The following is an 18884-nucleotide window of genomic DNA, read 5'->3' as shown; positions in this document are numbered from 1 at the left end:
TTTGATATTTCAGCCCATACAGTACTTTGAAGATTTCCTCCCAAACTCTGTCCGTTCTTCGAAAAAAACTAAGTGTTAACAATGTGTCTATTTTTTTTACGCATTTTTTAGTTCATCAGTACTGTGACTTGAAATGCACATGCTACCTTACATTATTCAATTTTTATGTCTGCATGGAGATTAGCCTTATATACTCTCTGCAATCTGTGTGCAATCAAGGAAATCTGATTAATAGTTCCAAAGCATTTTTTCAATTTAAGATAAGGTAGAGCCTTGTTTGAGGTCTGCAAGTCATCTGTGCCTTTAACTTACATTACCAGACTTTTAAATTACTCTGATGACAGATCGTACAACTTATTCAATACACACCACTGATATTTTGGGGTATTGTTGGATTTTGGAAACCTCAGCCTACGCTGCTGAGCATTAATCATTATCTGATCAGCAGCACATGTTTTTCCCCTTCAGCCTACAGGTAGTAACTCTTAAGCATCTTTTGTTTTCAGGTGGCATTCACTGCCAGATTGATGAGATTCCATGGATTCAGTCTGAGAGGGGAGATCTCTATTAAGATAGGCTGAGACTGCAGGCTTTAAGAGATGAGGAGCCTCTCTCTGTCCTCAATTATGGAAAGCAATTCAAACCAGGCTGAAGCAGGGCAGAGAGGAAGACGAGCACAACACCAGCTGAATATAACCCCTGAGAGACTGTTCTGCTTCACAGAGCACTGTTCTGTATTTATGGCCTCTTTTGTCCTATTTATGGACTCTATTAGAACAAAGGGCCGGCCTTTTTGTTTTATTTATTTTGTCTGTGTTTACGAGGGAGGTTTGCCATGCTTGCATCCCTCTTTTCAAGACCACCAGCAATTTAAAATCCCACAGCATAGAAATAATAATGTGATAACAATGTGTGTAAACTGATATACATTTGCTGTGTTGTTTGGTATTGCTTGTATGTCTCCGAACAACAACAGATGCTTTTGGAATTAGAGTTTAGTTTAAATTCTGAAGTGTAAACACTCCTCTTCCTGTCATACCTATTCAACTGCTTGTTAACACAAATATGTAATCATCAATTCACATGGCAGCCACTCTTTACATTTAATCATGTAGATAACCTGCTGAAGTTCAAATCGAGCGTCAGAATGGGTAAGGTAGCCCTGAGTATTATAGAAACTTCTAATTTACTTGGATTTTTTCCACAAACCTTTTTCTAGATTTTATAGAGAATGGTCCTATAAACAGAAATTACCCAATCCAGTTCATGAGAAGCTAAAGCATTTTTTAAAAGTGGTCGGACAAATTAAATTACTGAAAATAAAGTGTTAATTTCTAATACCTGGTTAAAAACCCGTTTCTGGCAATGAAGTCTTGTTCTGTTTTTCTTCTTTTTTTGCAGCTTAAGGATGGCTTGTTACACCTACATAGAAAACTCCTTTTCCCCCATGTTCACAAAAAACTCTTCCAAATGGAAGCACCACACCTCAAATCAACTCCGGGCCTGTTATCTGCTTAATTGATAATGACATAACAAAGGAATTGCCCACACTTGGCATGAAATAGCAACTGAGTCAACTGCCCAATTACTTTTGGCCCCTTTAAAAACATGGTGGTACACCTGAAACTCCTTAACCCTTCATCCAATTTGAATGTGGATGCCCTCAATGAAAGCTGAGACTCCATTATATAGCTATAATTGGAATGTGTTTCAGTAAACAGGTAAAAACAAAAAACTTGAGTCAGTGTCCAAATATATATGGACCTAACTGTATTAAACAAAACTGGATTCTGAATAACTGAAGGTAAATTATTTTGAGTCAAAATTTTAGTTTTTATTCTTTATAGCTGTACTAATTCCTTGAGTATTTTTTAAAGTCAGTGTGTAAAAAATCTTATGAGCTAATAAGACTCATTAGGTAACTTAGTGCATTTAGCAGGTCTTAGGTCTAGACTGGCTGTGCTGCCTGGCTTCCAATGTCATTTTTGCTAGAATGAAATACTCAAACACTAGACTCAGTGGAGCAATTGTAGTTTTAACTATTTTCACTATTTTCACAAGCAAGAATCAGGGAAGTTTATATTGTGGTCAGTATTACAAGACATTGAGCAGTGGAACTGGTGGATGGTGAATCTTCTCAATCTTTCAACAGATTCACCAAATTTCAATCTTTCTCATTTTTTTCTCAGTAGAAACACAGAAGCTTTCTTGGTGTGCAGATTCTGTTCCAGATACAGCCAAAATACAGGATTAGATGGGTGCTGGGAGAGAAGATGAGAAGGAGAAGTCAAATCACTGGAAATATAAAGGTGAGCAATTCACAGGGAGTGGGCCTGATTACCACCACAAAGGTGATGACAATCCGGTGAAGAGTGGAAGTTTCAGCTGGCCTTTTCATTCCCAGGGTAATGAGTAGAAGGGAGACAGGTTTGAATAAAAGATCATTTTACTATTCTTTTAAACCAATTTCTACTCTTTTTTTAATGAATGGAGTTACAGTATATGTCTTTTAAGGAAGTTTCCTCAAAATGAATGTTTCTCTACTCTCTAGAGTGGGTCAGAAACTACCTCAGTAAGACAGACCTTCTAGAGTTATCCCTATCTGTTTAAAGTGGGTTTGATCTTATATAATTCAGATTGATTGATAGAACATTTTATTTCTACAAACATGGCAAAAAATAGATCCCAAATCCCCTGTATAAAAACCTTGTTGCTCTAACAGGAATTTTAAATCTGGCTTCATCCAAAATAAAAACAGGAAATGTAAACATTAGTGCATAATCAAACTCAGAGTACTTTAAATAATAAAAATTAGCGGCTGGTTAAGTTTCACAGTGATGTATGTTAGTTACAATTTCTACCTGTTGTGTGTTGCAACATTTTCCATTCAACCAGAGAGTGGGGAGGCTCTTTTCATAGAGAACCTTTGAAGTGCATTGTACGCACAGCTGTGGTGAATTCATAAAGATAGAATGGATTTGCACGTTTGTGGCAAGAAGTCACAAACAAGAACTGTTTTGAGAATTATTCTTTTTTTTTTCTACCCAAAAGAGCATATGATCATTTCGTTAGTCAGAGTAATAAAACATGTTAAACTGACGTATTCACAGTCTAACCAGGATGGATGTATCTGGTCTAAACAGTCAGTCTCACTCCATCATCATGGCCCTGATGGTGTAGTAGTGTGGGAGTGATGCAGGTTTGAGCTTACATAGTTGTTACTCAAAGAAAACCATTTTTGAGCAGCAGTGTCATTCTTATCCCACTATACACACACACACACACACACACACACACACACACACACACACACACACACACACACACACACACTCTTACTATCCACTATCCCACACACTTAGAAATGATCAATCTTGTTTTTGGCCTTGCCTAAAAGACAAAAGCATAAATACCTCATCTAAGGACAAACATAAACATACTGGGATCTCACTGTCATGTTTGTTTTATCTGTTTTTTAAAAAATGAATAAGAAATATAACCAACTTTTTTCCAACGGACTCAAACAGGATATTAAAGGGCTTTTACTCTGCCAACTCTTTAGCTAAAAAGGTAATTTTCCAGAGAGTTCAGAGTGAATGAGTGTGCTTCAAGGATGTTTTCCCACGATTGGAAATACTCTTATTTCCAATCCTGGGAAAACATCCAGGCATTTCCTGTTGTGTGTGTGAGACAGCTGCGCCAGACCTGATCTGTGCAACATTATCCAGGACTGACCTTTTCATGAATTTTGGCCAATGAAGAGAGAATTCTCTTTGGTTGCAGAGAGATTTTTTTTGTTTTTGTTTTAAACTTGAACAAAAAAGCAGACCTGCTTTCATTGTCTTTGCAAATCTTTAGAGCAGGGGTGGGGAACTGCAGGCCTCAAAGGCCAGTGTCCTGCAGGTTTTAGATTTCCCCTGGGTCAACACACCTGAATCAAATGATTAGTTAATTACCAGGCCTCTGGAGAACTTCAAGACATGTTGAGGAGGTCATTTAGATCAAGGACACGTCTAAAACCTGCAGGGCACCGGCCGTTGAGGCCTGGAGTCCCCCCACCCCTGCTTTAGGTCATGTGCCCAACATTATAGCGGCATTTTTTATTCCTTGATCAGTTCTTCACTTCATCTTGCGATTATGACAGTTTAGTTGGAATTAACAAGATATCATTCACCAATTATTCATAACACAAATTATATAGAATGCCATCCACAATATGGTGAAGCAGTAATTTACTTCAGACATCATTTATACAAAGGGTGAAAAGACAACTAGCACAACAATGTGAAATCTGGGTTGCATATAGTCTTATGTTTTTGTAAATTAAATGTTTCAAACTGAAGCTCTGCAATAACCTATGCACGGATGTTCTGGATATTCAGGATTGAAAATAGGAGCTTGATTTCGGAACTGTCAAGGCCGAGTGGCAGGTGAGTTTGTGGAGCAGACCTAAAAGCAGACACAAGAGAGGCTGAACTGGGTTAAACTAAAAGTGAGCAGTTTATTCAAGCTGTTAGGAAAAACTACAAACAAAAGGCAAGGGTGAAACAACCAGTAACCTAGACTGGGAGAACTAAACTAGATATGAAAAACCATAAAAAATAAATGAACAGGAGCATGACAAAACTGAGACTCAAGAAACCTGAAATCTGTGGAGATGTGATGAGGACAACAGACAACATGAACAAAGGAAGACAGAGGTCTTAGATACACAGAAGGGTACAAGGGAAGTGGAAACACATGGGAAAAACAGGTGATACAAATGAACACAAACACAAACTCAAAAGGCTCGGTCAAATGACCCAGCACCATGACAGGAACTGTATTTTTGTGAATCAACTGAAAGCTCTGGTGTAGCAAAATAATTCCCAGGGAAAAAACAAGTAACTTTTATTTTTTGTATACAGAAGCTGATGCAAGAACAAATCCAATAATGCCTTAAAAATAACAGATCACCAAAACTAGATACAGGTGAAGGCAATAAAGATAATCATACAGGGGAAGAAGTATAATTAAACACAAGAAACACTTGACTACTAAGTAAAGCATGAAGTGACTAACAATAATTAAAAAAAATAGAAACATTAACTTAAAAAATCTCTATAAATACAAGAAACTAGAACTAAAATACAACCACGGGGGAAAAAAAACTCATGACACTGAGTAAAACTACACAATTAGGAAAACTAAGACCAAAAATCACAAAGCAACAGAACCTGAAAATAAACAAGAACTTCTCTAGTCTTGATTACACTTTCCATGTCTGTGAATCTGCTCGGGTTCACTTGAATCTGAGTGACATACATCAGACAAGCACGAGGGTCCAAGTTGTGCGGAGAATTTGCATTAGAATACACCAACCATACGTGTGCCAAATGCGATGGACTTCCAGCAGACTAATTGGACCAAAAGAAGTATAGCAATAATCACTACCCTGCCATTGGGTCTCTAAATGTCTGTCTCAGCAACAGAGTATAATCAAGGCTTAAAAAGAACATGGCAGCACACTTTAGGTTTGCACAATTGTATCTGAACAAACTACAAGACTTCTGGAACAGAATAGTCTACACATTGAGTGGGATGCTAAAGGTGAGTCTACAAGCTGCTGAACACAGGGTGTACTTACTTTGTCACAGGACTGCATAGAGTTATGTGAAAACTTTTTTGAGACAGTTTCTCAACTTTTTGCAGATGTTCATGCAACTGCAACATCATATTTATGTTGGATAGTAACAAGTGCAGTGACTTTCACAAGCGCACACATCTACTGTCCTCATCTGCAAATTCAGCAAACCACATGTGTGGAACAAAGCAGTCAAGCAGACGAAACAGCCACCATGCACGTGAGAGCCTCTGCTTTCTGAGTGCTGTAGGGCATACACACACTCTCGCAGGCAGCTGCACTCTTGGAGTTCTATCCACACAAATTGAAGTGATGTCTCCTTTGCTTTCGGAGCAAGTTGGGCCTCACTTAAACAGTAATGAATCAAGTAGTCACAATTTTTTTTTAGTTTACTCTTCAGTTAACAGTACTGGATTAGGTTTAAATAACATGTCTTACAGTGTAAGTATAAGTATTACTTTATTTCGTTTTTGCTTTGATGTTGCAAAATCATCTCTGAATCAACTTTGTAAACAAATTTCCTTTACTGTATACCAAAGGAACCCCTGATCACTATCACTGGGTTACTTTAAAACTGAAATAAAAAAAAAATAATAAAAACAAAAGGCTCCAAGAGAATGTCTGAAGTATCCACAACCCTGTATTATATTATCCAGGAAAATCACTATAACTAAGTAAGCATGTAGAGGAATGAATTATGTAGAGGAAAGATGATAATATGCTTCACAATTGCGCATACATAGTACAGTGCAATGCTCCAACAAAATGCACGTTCACATTCAGTGTTTATTTGTGATCTTTTTGATCATGCTCAGAAAATATAAAATGTCAAATATATAGCAAGTTGAAAGTCTTTCAGGCACATTTCCAAGCTCTTCCTTTCTTATTCACTCAGAAGCATGTGTGCTATAGAAGGATACTTTTCTTCAGTTATTCGAATGGGAAATTGATCCAGAACACTTTGTTGAACCAGTTAAAGCTGAGAAGAGTGTTCAGTGGAAAAAAAGAAGACCCAGACGTGCAAAGTGGTGCAGTGGAGGCTGAACATTTCATGGGGTCATATGAATTCTCTGTGCACCCAGAGCAAAGGTGCCAATTTTCTGTGACATTTTGGCTTGACGAGTGACGAGGGAATGGCATGTTCCTGAGTTAATGAGATTTATCCAGAAAGGCCAATCTGCTGATCGAATGGCATTTCATCCCCTTTTAGACTGATCATTTAGTGGCCAGAACAACAGACTTTCCCCACAGGCTAAACAAGAGGACAAGACTAACTTCACACCATTAAATCCATTACTGGGGTCCTTAAAGAATGAGGGTTATTCATTTGAAAGCCACTGTAAACAGCTGGTTCCTCTGAGTAGTGAAAATATGAAAGCTGATAACCGTTACTGTTTTGAAAAGAGGCATGGTTAGATATGCATCACATTACCTCAGGTAAATATGATAAAAAGTACAGATAAAAACAGCATAACCGATTAAAAGACAGAGATCCAACAGCAACATCTTGTGCCACAGGAAATCTACTTATTCAACCTGGTTCTGTAATAGGAATTATAAATAACTATAAGATAAATGGCACTAAAAACATCCACTAAAAGTTAAGGATGTTGATGTCCATGTAGGTGTTCAACATATTGTATGGAATTTAATGAATAGTTTTCAAATATGTGGACTAACTAAATATGCACCATCATTCATTTCCAACTGAAGAAGGAAAACAGGAAGAAAACAAACTGCTAAACCAGGAAACTTTACAAAAAAAACAAAACAAGGAAGTATCTGAACGATGAACGTCAGAGTGTTCTCTGCTCTTTTGGAAATGGATGTGTTAAACCTACAAAACATGCCAGTCAATAAATATCACAAAACTCTACAGTCTGCCATCTGTAACTATTTGTACCTGTTAATGTTTCTGAGGTTAAGGGCTGATGATTTTGCACCCTCAGAAGATCATTTACATTCCCATACCACCACAGACTTTCTGCCTCATCTGGTGGTCGAGTTCACTTTCATCAGTCTCAGCAAGTTTCACCAGAAGTAAGTGACATGTCCTCTTCTTTGTGATGATTATTTCTTTTATTCCTTCTCTTTCTTTGAATTTCAGTTAGCTTCCAATAAATTTAATTCTTTTCTGTAAGTTTAAACATGTGAAAGTTTACATACAATGTGACAGATTCACGCATTTTGATTCCATGTGTGGGTGCTACGGCGAGGTTTCTCTAAGAGTTCACTAACCATCAGTTACTGGCTGACTTTTGACATAATAAAAAACAAAAAACACAATAAACAAAAGTGGAGAGAAGTTTGGTTTTTTTTTTTTTTGGTTTTTTTTAAGAAGATCGAAAACCTTTTCTTTGAAAGCAAAGATTCCATGCTCCCTTCTACTAATCTGTGTTTAAATGAAGTGTCTGCCAACACAACAACCCAAGCAATCAAAGCCTCCAGAATCAGTCTGGGAAATCACTGTCAGTCAACAGCACCAATCACAGGCAGGGCAAGTTTAATCAGGCCAGAAAAATCAATTTGCTCCATGTAAGGCATGTTAACGGCTTCAAGGATAGGCAGCTCTGCTAACGTGAAAGTCTTTCAGCGCGGATTACTTTAGGACTGATTAGTTGGTTCTGCTTTACCACACTGCTGCTGCCATGCAGAAATCACCCAGCTGCTGGTGGTGATTTAAATGGAGTTTGGGTGTTTCAGGTGAAACTCATTTTATTTTCCCGAGCCAAGGGAGAAGCTATGATTTTGGGAAAAAGATCAGGTTTTAGAAATATATAGTTTTTCTTGTCTTTCAGTTTCCCTTCGCTTTTAATTCCCAGTAATTCTTGACAAAACCCACTGGATTAAATAGGGAAACTGTGTCTTCCATCAACAGAAACAACAGCAGAAAAAGATTTTTGATGTGTCGACACAAAGTACACAAATCTTGATCAATTAAATGAAACTTATTAGGTATTTGTAATCAAAGGCTGCAAATGACAGACATAACTGCTGTGATGTGTCACCTGCTGGTTTGTAGATTACTGTTCTGAAGCCCAAAGATTAAACATTGTCATCATATTTTTTTTATGACCCACAAGTCACAAGAGGACACTACATGCCCAAGTAGTAAACATAAATCATTAACCCTAAAGCAAATACTGATTAATTGAAACTAGCAGTCTAATTTTTAGATGCGGATGTAATGAGGATGTAAATCGAGGGATGTATATACAATCTGAGCTCACCTCTGCTGGCTCCAAAATCTATTTATGTGCAGTCCATGCTTGCCACAAAATCTAGGTAATGCATGCATATATATATTATTTATTTAGTTTTTGAGTCCCAATGTCAGCATTCAGATTTACTCCATGACTCTACCTTCACTTAGCTCAGGGGTGTCCAACTCCAGTCCTCAAGGTTACTGTCCTGTAGCTTTTAGACGCATCCTTGTTCCGACACGCCTTAATGAAATGAATCGCTTGTTATCAGGCCTTTGCCAAACTTGACAGCATGCTGATTCAGCCGTGTTGGAGTAGGGATGCATCTAAAAGCTGCAGGACAGTAGCTCTTGAGGACTGGAGTTGAAAACCCATGGCATAGATTTTTGCTGTGAGGTCTTTAGAAAAACAGACAACAACAACAAAACCTAGATACTTTGAATCTGGTTACAGAGAAGACACTATATAGAATGCAAATCTTTTTAAATCACTACCTGCTTTGCAACTACTGAAAAAGTGAAATCTGTGCTGGCTTTACCCAAACATGGTTGCATCCAGAATTCTGATGTTTCTGTCTTGAGGATCCAGACAGACAGAGCTCATTAAGAATTGGAAAAAAATTAATTACTCTCATGCATGTCAAATGGTGACGCTTAACAAGTTCTGATGCTTGGTCAGGGCATTCTCATTCTGAGTGCACAAAATGCAGTTTGTTCAAAGCTTCTGGTGTCTCACTTACACACCACAGATGTCCTGTGGTGGCTGTGCCTGAAAATCCACTTTATGGGATTAGAATAACAGGCCTGTCTTTCCCAACTCATCATTTATCAGTGCAAATAATTTAAAGGCCATGTTATCAGCCAATCTTTTTCTTTACCTAAGTGCTTTTTAGCTTTATAAAGCAAGCACCCTATAATGCTTAAAACTAAAAAGTAGGAAAAAGCTCAATTTAAAAAGGCAGTTAAAAAAATAAATAAATAAACAAAAGCACCCTTTTGTAGGTTTATCTTTGCAGGTGGTGTCTTGATGCAACTGCAAAGATGCACCTACAATTCCACTGATGAAAAACGGGCAACATCAGACCAAGCAGCACCATGTGGCACCACGTAAACGGTAGATTAACAATCCCCCAGACCACTAGAAAGTCCAATATCACAAATTGCTTTGAGAGAGAGGGAGACAAAGAGTTTTAAACATGCAACAAACATCTCAGTCTGGATTCAGTCCTTGGACTTTGTAGTTATTTAGCCACCAACATGCCCTTAGATGTTTTGTTTTATTTAAAAAAAAAAACTAGTTTTGGAAAATGTGCATACTTATATCAATAACATTCGCTGATGATCAACATTGCAAACTCACCTCATGGTCCTCGTGATTGACTCCTCTTTACTAAATTATTACAAAATGTAGCTTCTTCCTAAGGATTCAAACGGGGAGACACAATCTGTTCTGGGTAGCTTCCATTCTGAATATTTGGGCCTGTTGTGGAAGACAGAGTTGTTGGTTCATGGCTTTTTTGAATGTAAGCAGCTCAGAAAAAAAAGGGAAAAAAAAATCATAATTACCCGTGAAAGGTTTTCAATGACCCAAAGCAGAATAACCTTTTATGGAGTTACTGTTCAAGCCGAGGGCAAGATGATTAGATAAAACCTGGCACTTCTGCAAAACACAGGGTGCTATAATGGAGAGCCTGTTAAAACTACAATTAGGGAAATAAATGGCAGCTAATGAAGCCACAGTGGTACTCAAATACTGAGTAATATACACAGAATTTTAAAGGTTATCCAAGAGGAAATTATGGAGTTACCAGGGCAGAACAAAGTGCTCTATTAAATTATGTACATTAAACAGCAAATGCTCCTACCAACCAATTTTTTAACATCATTTTTAGTAAAATGCCTCTGGAATTCAGATGGACAGGACTATTTGAAAGCTGCTGTGCTCCAGTTTCAGTTAAGTAACATGGATCACAGACGCTAAGATTTAGATTCTGCTAATTAACTTCACTGCTATAAAAGCCAGTTGTTTTCAGTTGAGTTTCAGTTCAGTTCAGATTATAAGTATGAAAATAAACCAAAGAATCTTAGCAATGGGAGGTTAATATAAACATTTTCAGCACAATCTCTCTCATTTAATGTTTTTTCTACATAAAAAGTCAGAGCTGGGGAAGAGGTGGCTGGCAACGTGGCTTGTAGCTCTGCATCAGCTGCAGGCAGGCTCAAGAAGCTTAAATAGCTCTAGATTACTCGGATGCATTGAGGGAAATTAGCAGAGCGATCACCTTACATGAGGTCATATTGGCCTGGTCTTCTGGGATTATGGCCGGGCTTGACTCTGTCGCCTGTCTTAGCTGAAGAGTTTGGAAAAAAGGGAAGTAAAATCCTTGTAGTGACATGTTAAAAGTTTCCTTCTTACACCAGTGGTTGGTTCTAACACTTGCTTCTAACACGAGCTGCATCTCAGATTTGTCAAACACAGCAGTTTCTGCCAAACTTTGTGGTCAGTTTACTTTCATCAGAAAGATGTGACAGTCTGTCACCTTCTGTATATAAAATAAAAATATCAACATTTGCTGCCTTATGTGGATAATTTGTTTTTAACTTAATTTGCTTTCATAGCACTTTAATGCAAGTTTATATTTATAGTGATTCTTTGACAGCAAGCAATGCCAAAATGTGCTCATGCAGTAAACAGCAGGCAACGCGCTGTCACATGTTGGTATTTCTGTAAACAAACTCAGCACTGTTCCATCCAGGTCTCTCTGTATCCAGGTATCTCTTTATAACTTTATGCACCGTTACCTTAATTAAATAATGAGATGATCTAGGGGAAATCAGTACTTGTGCCAAAGCATCATTTTAATGAGGTATGGTACTCTTTATTTTACATATACAGCAGGTTTCTTAATTCCCTCCTGAGACTCAGAGATGGTGGCCCACCAGTGGAGTCTGTCTAAATAAAGATGATGTGATTCTTTGATTATATTGGAGTTTGGAAGCTGGACATCCAATTTTTGCTGATGTTGCTAAATGAGCAATATATACCAACTCACTGGTATTTTACTGGTGCAATTATTGCTAACAAATAGGACTGTGTCTGGGCATAAATATACTCTATGTCATTATTCCCACCTAAAAAACAGAAGAATGGGACTTTAAAAGCATACTCTTGTCTTCTTATATATTTTTTGGTGATCGTTAAAATGTCTGAGAGCAAAAATAATTTTGAGAATGAAAGTTTTTGTTTTCTAGCTAATAGGATGTGGAGATTGAAGTAGCCTTCATCAGATTCATTTTCTTTGGACTAGCAACAAAAGTATTTTACAGTGTTGAGTGTCTAGGTTTTTCAGGCTTCTTCTTTTCTACCATTTTCTGAGAAACATTCTTTTTGTCATTTCTTAAGCCACCTAAAACTGAATTATTAGTTATTCAAGTGTTTGAAAAAGGCACCTACCTCAAGGGATGAACCAGTGTCTATATGTAATAGACAACCTAGCTGAAGGAAATGCAAAATGGGAAAAAAAAATCCAGCAAAGACCTGACACACGAGGAACACCTGACAGATTCATGTGGTCCTTTAGCTGATCAACTACTGTTTGCTAAAGTCAGAAATGGTATCTGTGGGAGGGTGGCTGGCATGAAGGAGGGGAAAGTGAATGGGGATAAAAGGCTAAAGTATGCCACATTACACAAGCACGGAAGTCAGTGGCAGAAGGTTTAATGGAGTGTTTTTGGTTTAAATCATCATTAATTTGTACGGGGGGAGGTCCAAAGAAAGGAACAATGATGAGATCGGCACACATCTGTAAAACATGGTCCATGCTCTGTCGAAATTGATGGAATTCTGTAAACAGAAAAGTGCGCCATGCTACATAATCTGAAAAGTTGTCTGATTCAGTTTTCAACATTTAAATGATCTAAACCACAAAGCCAATTTAGTAAAAGCATACCTGAACTTAAGTAACAGTGTTCCACACAATGGACTGGCCCCCTCATAGCCTGAGACTTAACATTAGTGAAGTAGTGACATGGTGCCAGAAAACAGAAAAAAAAAGGCATCCAGACAACCTTGAAACATCAAGTATCATTGAGAGCTTTTCCTAAAGACTTCTTCAAGAAATTATAAGAAAGCTTTCCTAAGAGAATTCAGACTGTTAAAGAATAAAGGTGGTCATACCAAATATTGATTATCAAGCTCGTTAGAATTGTACAAACTCTGCTTTTGCCTTATATACTGTATTTCCATACATATTCAACAAATCTAACCTGAACATCTGGGCAAGCAATGATTGTGAAACATGTGGCACTTTCAGATTTCAAAGATCAGAAAAAAAGCATAAGCACAGGGGATGTTTTATTTCTAACAACAAAGAGACAGCCAAAGGATGAGCTTTCCTCCCAAACAGATGGCTCCTCTGCGCACACAGCCAACCAGAGAGAAAAAAGACACAGATGAGGGCAAAGTGGAGAGAATGCCAAGCCAAAATGTCCAGCATCTAGACTGACACTTGCGATGAGGATGTTTGTGGTTTTATGGGTTTTTTTCAACTTTATGGAAGTAATTCCATATGTGTCATCCCCTTACTCTCTGAAATATAAACTCAGAACCTGGTTCACAGCTGACATAGATGGTGTGATGGAAACATGTAGCAGTGAACCCTTTTCTGTGCATATATAATCAAACAGAATATGAAATATTGAACATAATGAGGAAGCCAAGCCAGAACTGAAACAAGTGCCTCTCTATTGGCCGTCCAGTTAGTTCAAGCAGGCAGAGTACAACACTACACAATGCAAATTCAGGAATTTTAATAACTAATCATCCTAAGCTGGAGAGTTTTCTCTTTTTCTTTTGTTATTGTGCAGCTGCCACCTCTACATTTCTGGCATGCAAACTTCTGCGTACAGAATTTGTTCTTGTTTTTACCAAATACTTTATTCTGAATAACCCTTGCTATGAAGTGCATTTAAATTGGTTTATACTGACATGATGCATACTATAATGCACAGTTATAACTAATGTAACGATTAGCATTGTAATTCACTGAGAATAGGTGTAATTCATTTCATGTACAATTAGGGCCTTAATTTGTTTGGCCTTTTCACACTCCCTCAGAGGATTTTAAGTTCAACCAATGGAGATGTTAGTGAAGAGCAGACTTTCAGCTTTAATTCAAGGAGTATTTCATTGTTGAATCTTTGGCACACTAAAAACAACCTCACTGTTCCATGCCTTTCCTGATATATCCTAGTTTGGATTGTGGTTTGGTTTGGACTTTTTGTGCCTTGTTTGGAAATCAATCAGTCAGTTCATCCATACATCCCTGATGTATGGATTGGGCATCTGCTCTAATCCACTGATTAAAAACTGATGCCAACATACCACCAACATGCCACTTTTTACTGAATGCAACCCAGACTGGAATAAAGATCACCTCCTCTCCAGGAGACTGGTTCCAGAGCCCAAGCACAGCATTGAGGTGAGCTTGACTATATCTAGCTTCACACACTAGTTTAGGCTCCATCCTCACCAGACAGGTGACGTTCCAACTCCCAGTAGTTTGGGAAGTAATGTAAATGTAATCGGTTTCATACAATTCAATATTTAGATTGTTTAACGAAAAAAGAAGAAACTGAACTAATGAAAAAAAAACTTTTGAACCTGACCTTCTTGATCAGTTGCAGGAAACAACTAAAATGAAGCACTGGCTTTCAGATTTACCTGGTGGAAATGAATCTGTTAATGAATAATCGACATTAACAAGCAAATCTCAAGAAGGTCAACATTAATTTTTCAAGAAGGAAAAAAAAGCTTAAGCTGACATGACGATCCCAGCTGGGATTTCCATATTTCAAAACCTGACGTAACAAATGGGCCCATCTAAAGCTAAACTGTAACCAATAATGCATATACATTTATTTAACACAGGTGTTCAGAAGATTTCATTTTAATTCAAGGTGTGAATATGAATCAGCCCTGTTAATTAAGCCTCAAAGTTATTCAGTTACCATTTATAGAGTTAGATTTGAACTGTGCTCAGAATATATAATGTTACACTTATATATGCATTCCCAGGTAATACACTGTTATCACCTCCAACGGTGAAAAACACACATTCCTCCTTTTACTGATGCACACACTAGCACACTGATAAGGTCCGATAGAACAGATACAGCCCCACAGTTGGTAATCATGTGTTACTCTCACTGTGCAGAGCTGTTTATTCATCCAAGTTGACTCCCAGATAGTATCACTGATGCACTGTTGACACTGTCCTGATACAAGTGGAACCACGGCTGTTTTTTAATGAGACAAAATAACACACTCTTCTCACTGCATCCTTTTAGCTCTGACACCAAAGTGTCTGCAAGGCTCTTCGCAGATTTCCTACACAGTTTCATACCTCCTGCTGCTTGAGGTGTGTGTCTGTGAGTGTGTTAAAAACAGAGCGATAAGCTGGCTAGCAGGAGGTACACTGAATGAAACAGTGAGACAGATGGAAAACAGAGAAGGCAGGACAACGACAGAGAGGGTAAACACAACAAGATGCAGAGCATATGGAGAAGCAGGTGGAAAGAAATCCCGCTTAGCCATGCTCCCACTCCTCAGTGGTATTTCATGCCTTCATCCTTCTTAATGCCTCGATAGTTATCGAATCATTAATTAAACTTCATCAGATCTCCATGGCTCAGTGTGGAATGGGAGGCAGAAGAGATCAAAAACAATCAACCACCTGCTCCCCACCCATAGTTAGCATGGTTTCAGAAGTGGGATATGATGCACCAAACGTGGGCAAAAAACGTCTAGGCGATAGGGGTTGTCTTAATTTACTAATCAGTGCAAGTCTTCAATTTTGGTGTTATCTCTTAATTTGGGTTAGTAAAGTAATCTGTGAATTAATTATTCATTAAAGTCCATAATAACCAAATCAGCAGTCATCACAAGTCACTGGTGGAACTTATCCAGGTTTTGTGGCTAGGATATTCTTGGAGGACCATGACCTCCTCAAAGGCAAGACATAATATCAATATAATATTACAGCAAGACAAAGACACTTGCCTGTGCAAGTGTGGGCATGAATGGCAAAAGCAATCTTTTCTGGCAGCAGGTGTGGTCCCTGAAAATCTTTGGTAAGCACAAGTGTCATCCATTTACAATCAACCTTGGTATTTAAGCACAAACATCTCCACTACTCATTTGCAGTTTGTTAACCTCGTCTAATTGTATTGTGTTGCTCAGGTTATAATATCTGCTGGTGCCAAGTAATCTATGAAACACTCGTGCTCCTTTCTTCTCCTTTGCACAGGATCCTCTTTGGAAAACCATCCCTTTATCAATGTGCCCATTTGCTTTTCCCGCTGATTTCTGTGTGCAGGAAAATAAGCTGCTTCACGAGGGCCAAACACAGTCACTGGTATCCAGCAAGGAGAAGGGAGGTTGGTCGTTACTGTGGAATTTACCTAACTTCTCAGGACACAGATCCCAGGTTGCAGTGTCCAGAGACTATGAGTCTTTTTGCATAACTAACCATTCCAGCACTCAGTGGCGATCCTGCTTGCTCGTAAACCTGAGAATACTTGTCTAAGTTTATGTTACTGGTCTGCTTGCAGACCTTGCAAATCCACCTGTACTTTGCTGAATTAACTCCTGATTTATTTATATTAAAGTATTAAATTTTTTAGCATATCCTGGTCCTCAATCAATATAAGTAACATTGCTAAATCAAGTCTCTCAAAAAATGTTTTCAGTGATGCTTGCACTTTCCTAACCAAGCAGACAAAACAAGTAAAGTTATTTAATTTATGCTTTTATGACAACAAGTTTGTGTCTTGTAGAATTATAGGAATTATTTTAGGGTTACTGTTCATAACCATCATCTTTATCATTGCATTAATTATCATTTCATCCAAGCATTTATTGAAGTGCTGGCATTAGGTTATAATTTGTATTACAGGGGTTATCATAATCAAATATTAACAGGTTTATTACAGGTTCAGTTATAATAAGTTGAATCTATAATTTAAAGGTTTCTGAATGTTTTTATATTCTTACACATAGTCTTCAGTGGGGAGAAGCTGATTGCAGGCTGACAGGAAACGGTGTGCTTTTTGCAAAAGTGAAACCAAAACCAGAGTTTTGATGATGCTATTATCATCTTTTATGCATTTATACGTCTGATTAAGCTTTGATTAAGTTTTAAGTAGTTGTAGTAGATTGAAATATTTGTTTTATACATTTTACATAGAAGTTAAGATCATCACAACACAGGATGGCCTTAGCCTGGTTGCCTAAGTGAGGTCAACTAAGGTGCAGAGAGCAGATGCACACTCTGTGTACGCACACACACATACACACACACACTGTTAGGGTGTAGGTGAGAGTTGACTGATGAAGCAGTAGATGCACGATGCGAGAGCTGAGCTGGCTTTACGGAAACCACCGGGAGAAGATGGAAGCCAGTGTACTTTTAATTGTGCCTTAAGTTGTCAAATAGAACATTTGTGGTTTTGAAGCTGATGTATGTGATGACGCAATGAGGGGGCGTCACTAAATATACTCTGATGCATATAAAACTGTATTTTGATGTTAGGAGGATGAGATTGTGGGGCTGTCTGCTTACGGAGTCCGCTCATTCTCCCACGCGTGTCATTTCATTAAAATCATCGTCTTTACCCTTTGGACCAGTGTGGTTACTTGCATTCCTCCTGTGTTTCCTTCCCTATATTTTTGAACCTTAACATTTGGGGGCTTCGTCCGGGGGGGAAGTGAGACAGGATGGAGAAAGGTCCGAGGCGTCAGGCGCTCAGGCATTGGTCAGTGGTCAAAGTGAGTGACAAGCCGGCATATAACAAAAGGTAGGCACCACCTGTTGATCTTATGAACCAAAGTGTGTCAAATTGGGCTGTGTAAATTGAAAGTCTACTCACTGAAACTACTGGTAGATGTCTGCTTTGATTTTGGTGAAAAGTTGAAGGTTGAAGTAATGATAATGAAATGGAAGTTTATAAGTGACAGTACTGAGTAATGAGAATAAAGGAATGAAAAGAGAATTAAAGCAGTTGGACTGCGAAGTGAACTTTTAGAAGGATAGGGAATTTGGTCATTTTGTGGGTTCAAGTCCCATTGGTTATGCAACCCTTAAGAACTTTCTCGGAGGTGACGCTCCCTGCTGGGTAAAGACGTTTATCCTTCACCTACCCTGAAGAGTAGGGATAGTTTCGGGCAACATCCGAAGAGGACTGGGGAATCTCTAAAACTGTTGAGGGTTGTCCTCAATCTTAATCCTGCTTCGGGTGTAGATTGTTGTTTCAAATTATTATAAATTTTTCTAGGACGACAGCGGCGTCTGTTAAGAAGCGCATTTTCTCGGAGGTAACGCTCCCTCCTGGATAAAGACGTTTATCCTTGACCTACCCTGAAGAGTAGGGTTAGTACGGCACGACGAGCCGGGAAGGACTGGGGAATCTTCAAAATTGCTAGGAGTTAGAGTCTCCTATTTTTGCGCTTATTGGGTATGCTGGCAAATTAAGTTAGGTTTAGAGATCTGGACAGGACAGTCTGGGACCGCCCTGGTGAATTGAGCACAAAAAGTCTGGGACTGATCGGTTGGAGCCGTTATGTTCTATTATCGAAATTACATAGGAGTTGAAAAGGCCTAAAAAATCTGTGCAGTTGTAATTAATAAGACGTCTGTAATGTAAAATATGAGATCTATGAGTAGGATCAGTCTCTGTGTCAGGAATGCACAGCCGGATGTGCACGGATGGTGTGTGTAAATGCAAATGAGCAGCAGTGACGCGCAGAGAGGGTGGTTTCAGTTTTCGAGAGGACTGAGCTTTTTGCTAAATGCCTGTATATAAGAGGTTGGTTTTGCTTATTATGAGAGTGTAAATACAGTGTGAATATATTAGTGTGGATGTATAGTAAATGACTGAATTTTGATAGATGTATAGTTCGTGAGCCATAAATGTTGGTGTGTTTTATTTTTCAGTTATGTGTGTGTGGGGAGAAGCTGCGAGACGATGAGAGGTTTCAGTTTTCTTTTTTTTTCTTTTGAC

General features: G+C 38.3%; 1 long non-coding RNA gene across 1 annotated transcript; it reads left to right on the top strand.

Moving 5' to 3' along the window:
* The first annotated feature begins 1670 nt into the window (after positions 1-1670).
* On the top strand, positions 1671-16306 carry LOC120443278. The gene is made up of 3 exons (XR_005615303.1): positions 1671-1804; positions 2190-2309; positions 16202-16306. It is a non-coding gene; the product is annotated as an uncharacterized LOC120443278 (long non-coding RNA).
* The last annotated feature ends 2578 nt before the right edge of the window (positions 16307-18884 follow it).

This window comes from Oreochromis aureus, linkage group 13 (genome assembly GCF_013358895.1).
Source record: "Oreochromis aureus strain Israel breed Guangdong linkage group 13, ZZ_aureus, whole genome shotgun sequence".
Taxonomy (NCBI): domain Eukaryota; kingdom Metazoa; phylum Chordata; class Actinopteri; order Cichliformes; family Cichlidae; genus Oreochromis; species Oreochromis aureus.
The sequence above is the reverse complement of the archived record's forward strand: the minus strand, read 5'-3'. Positions and strand labels throughout refer to the sequence as shown.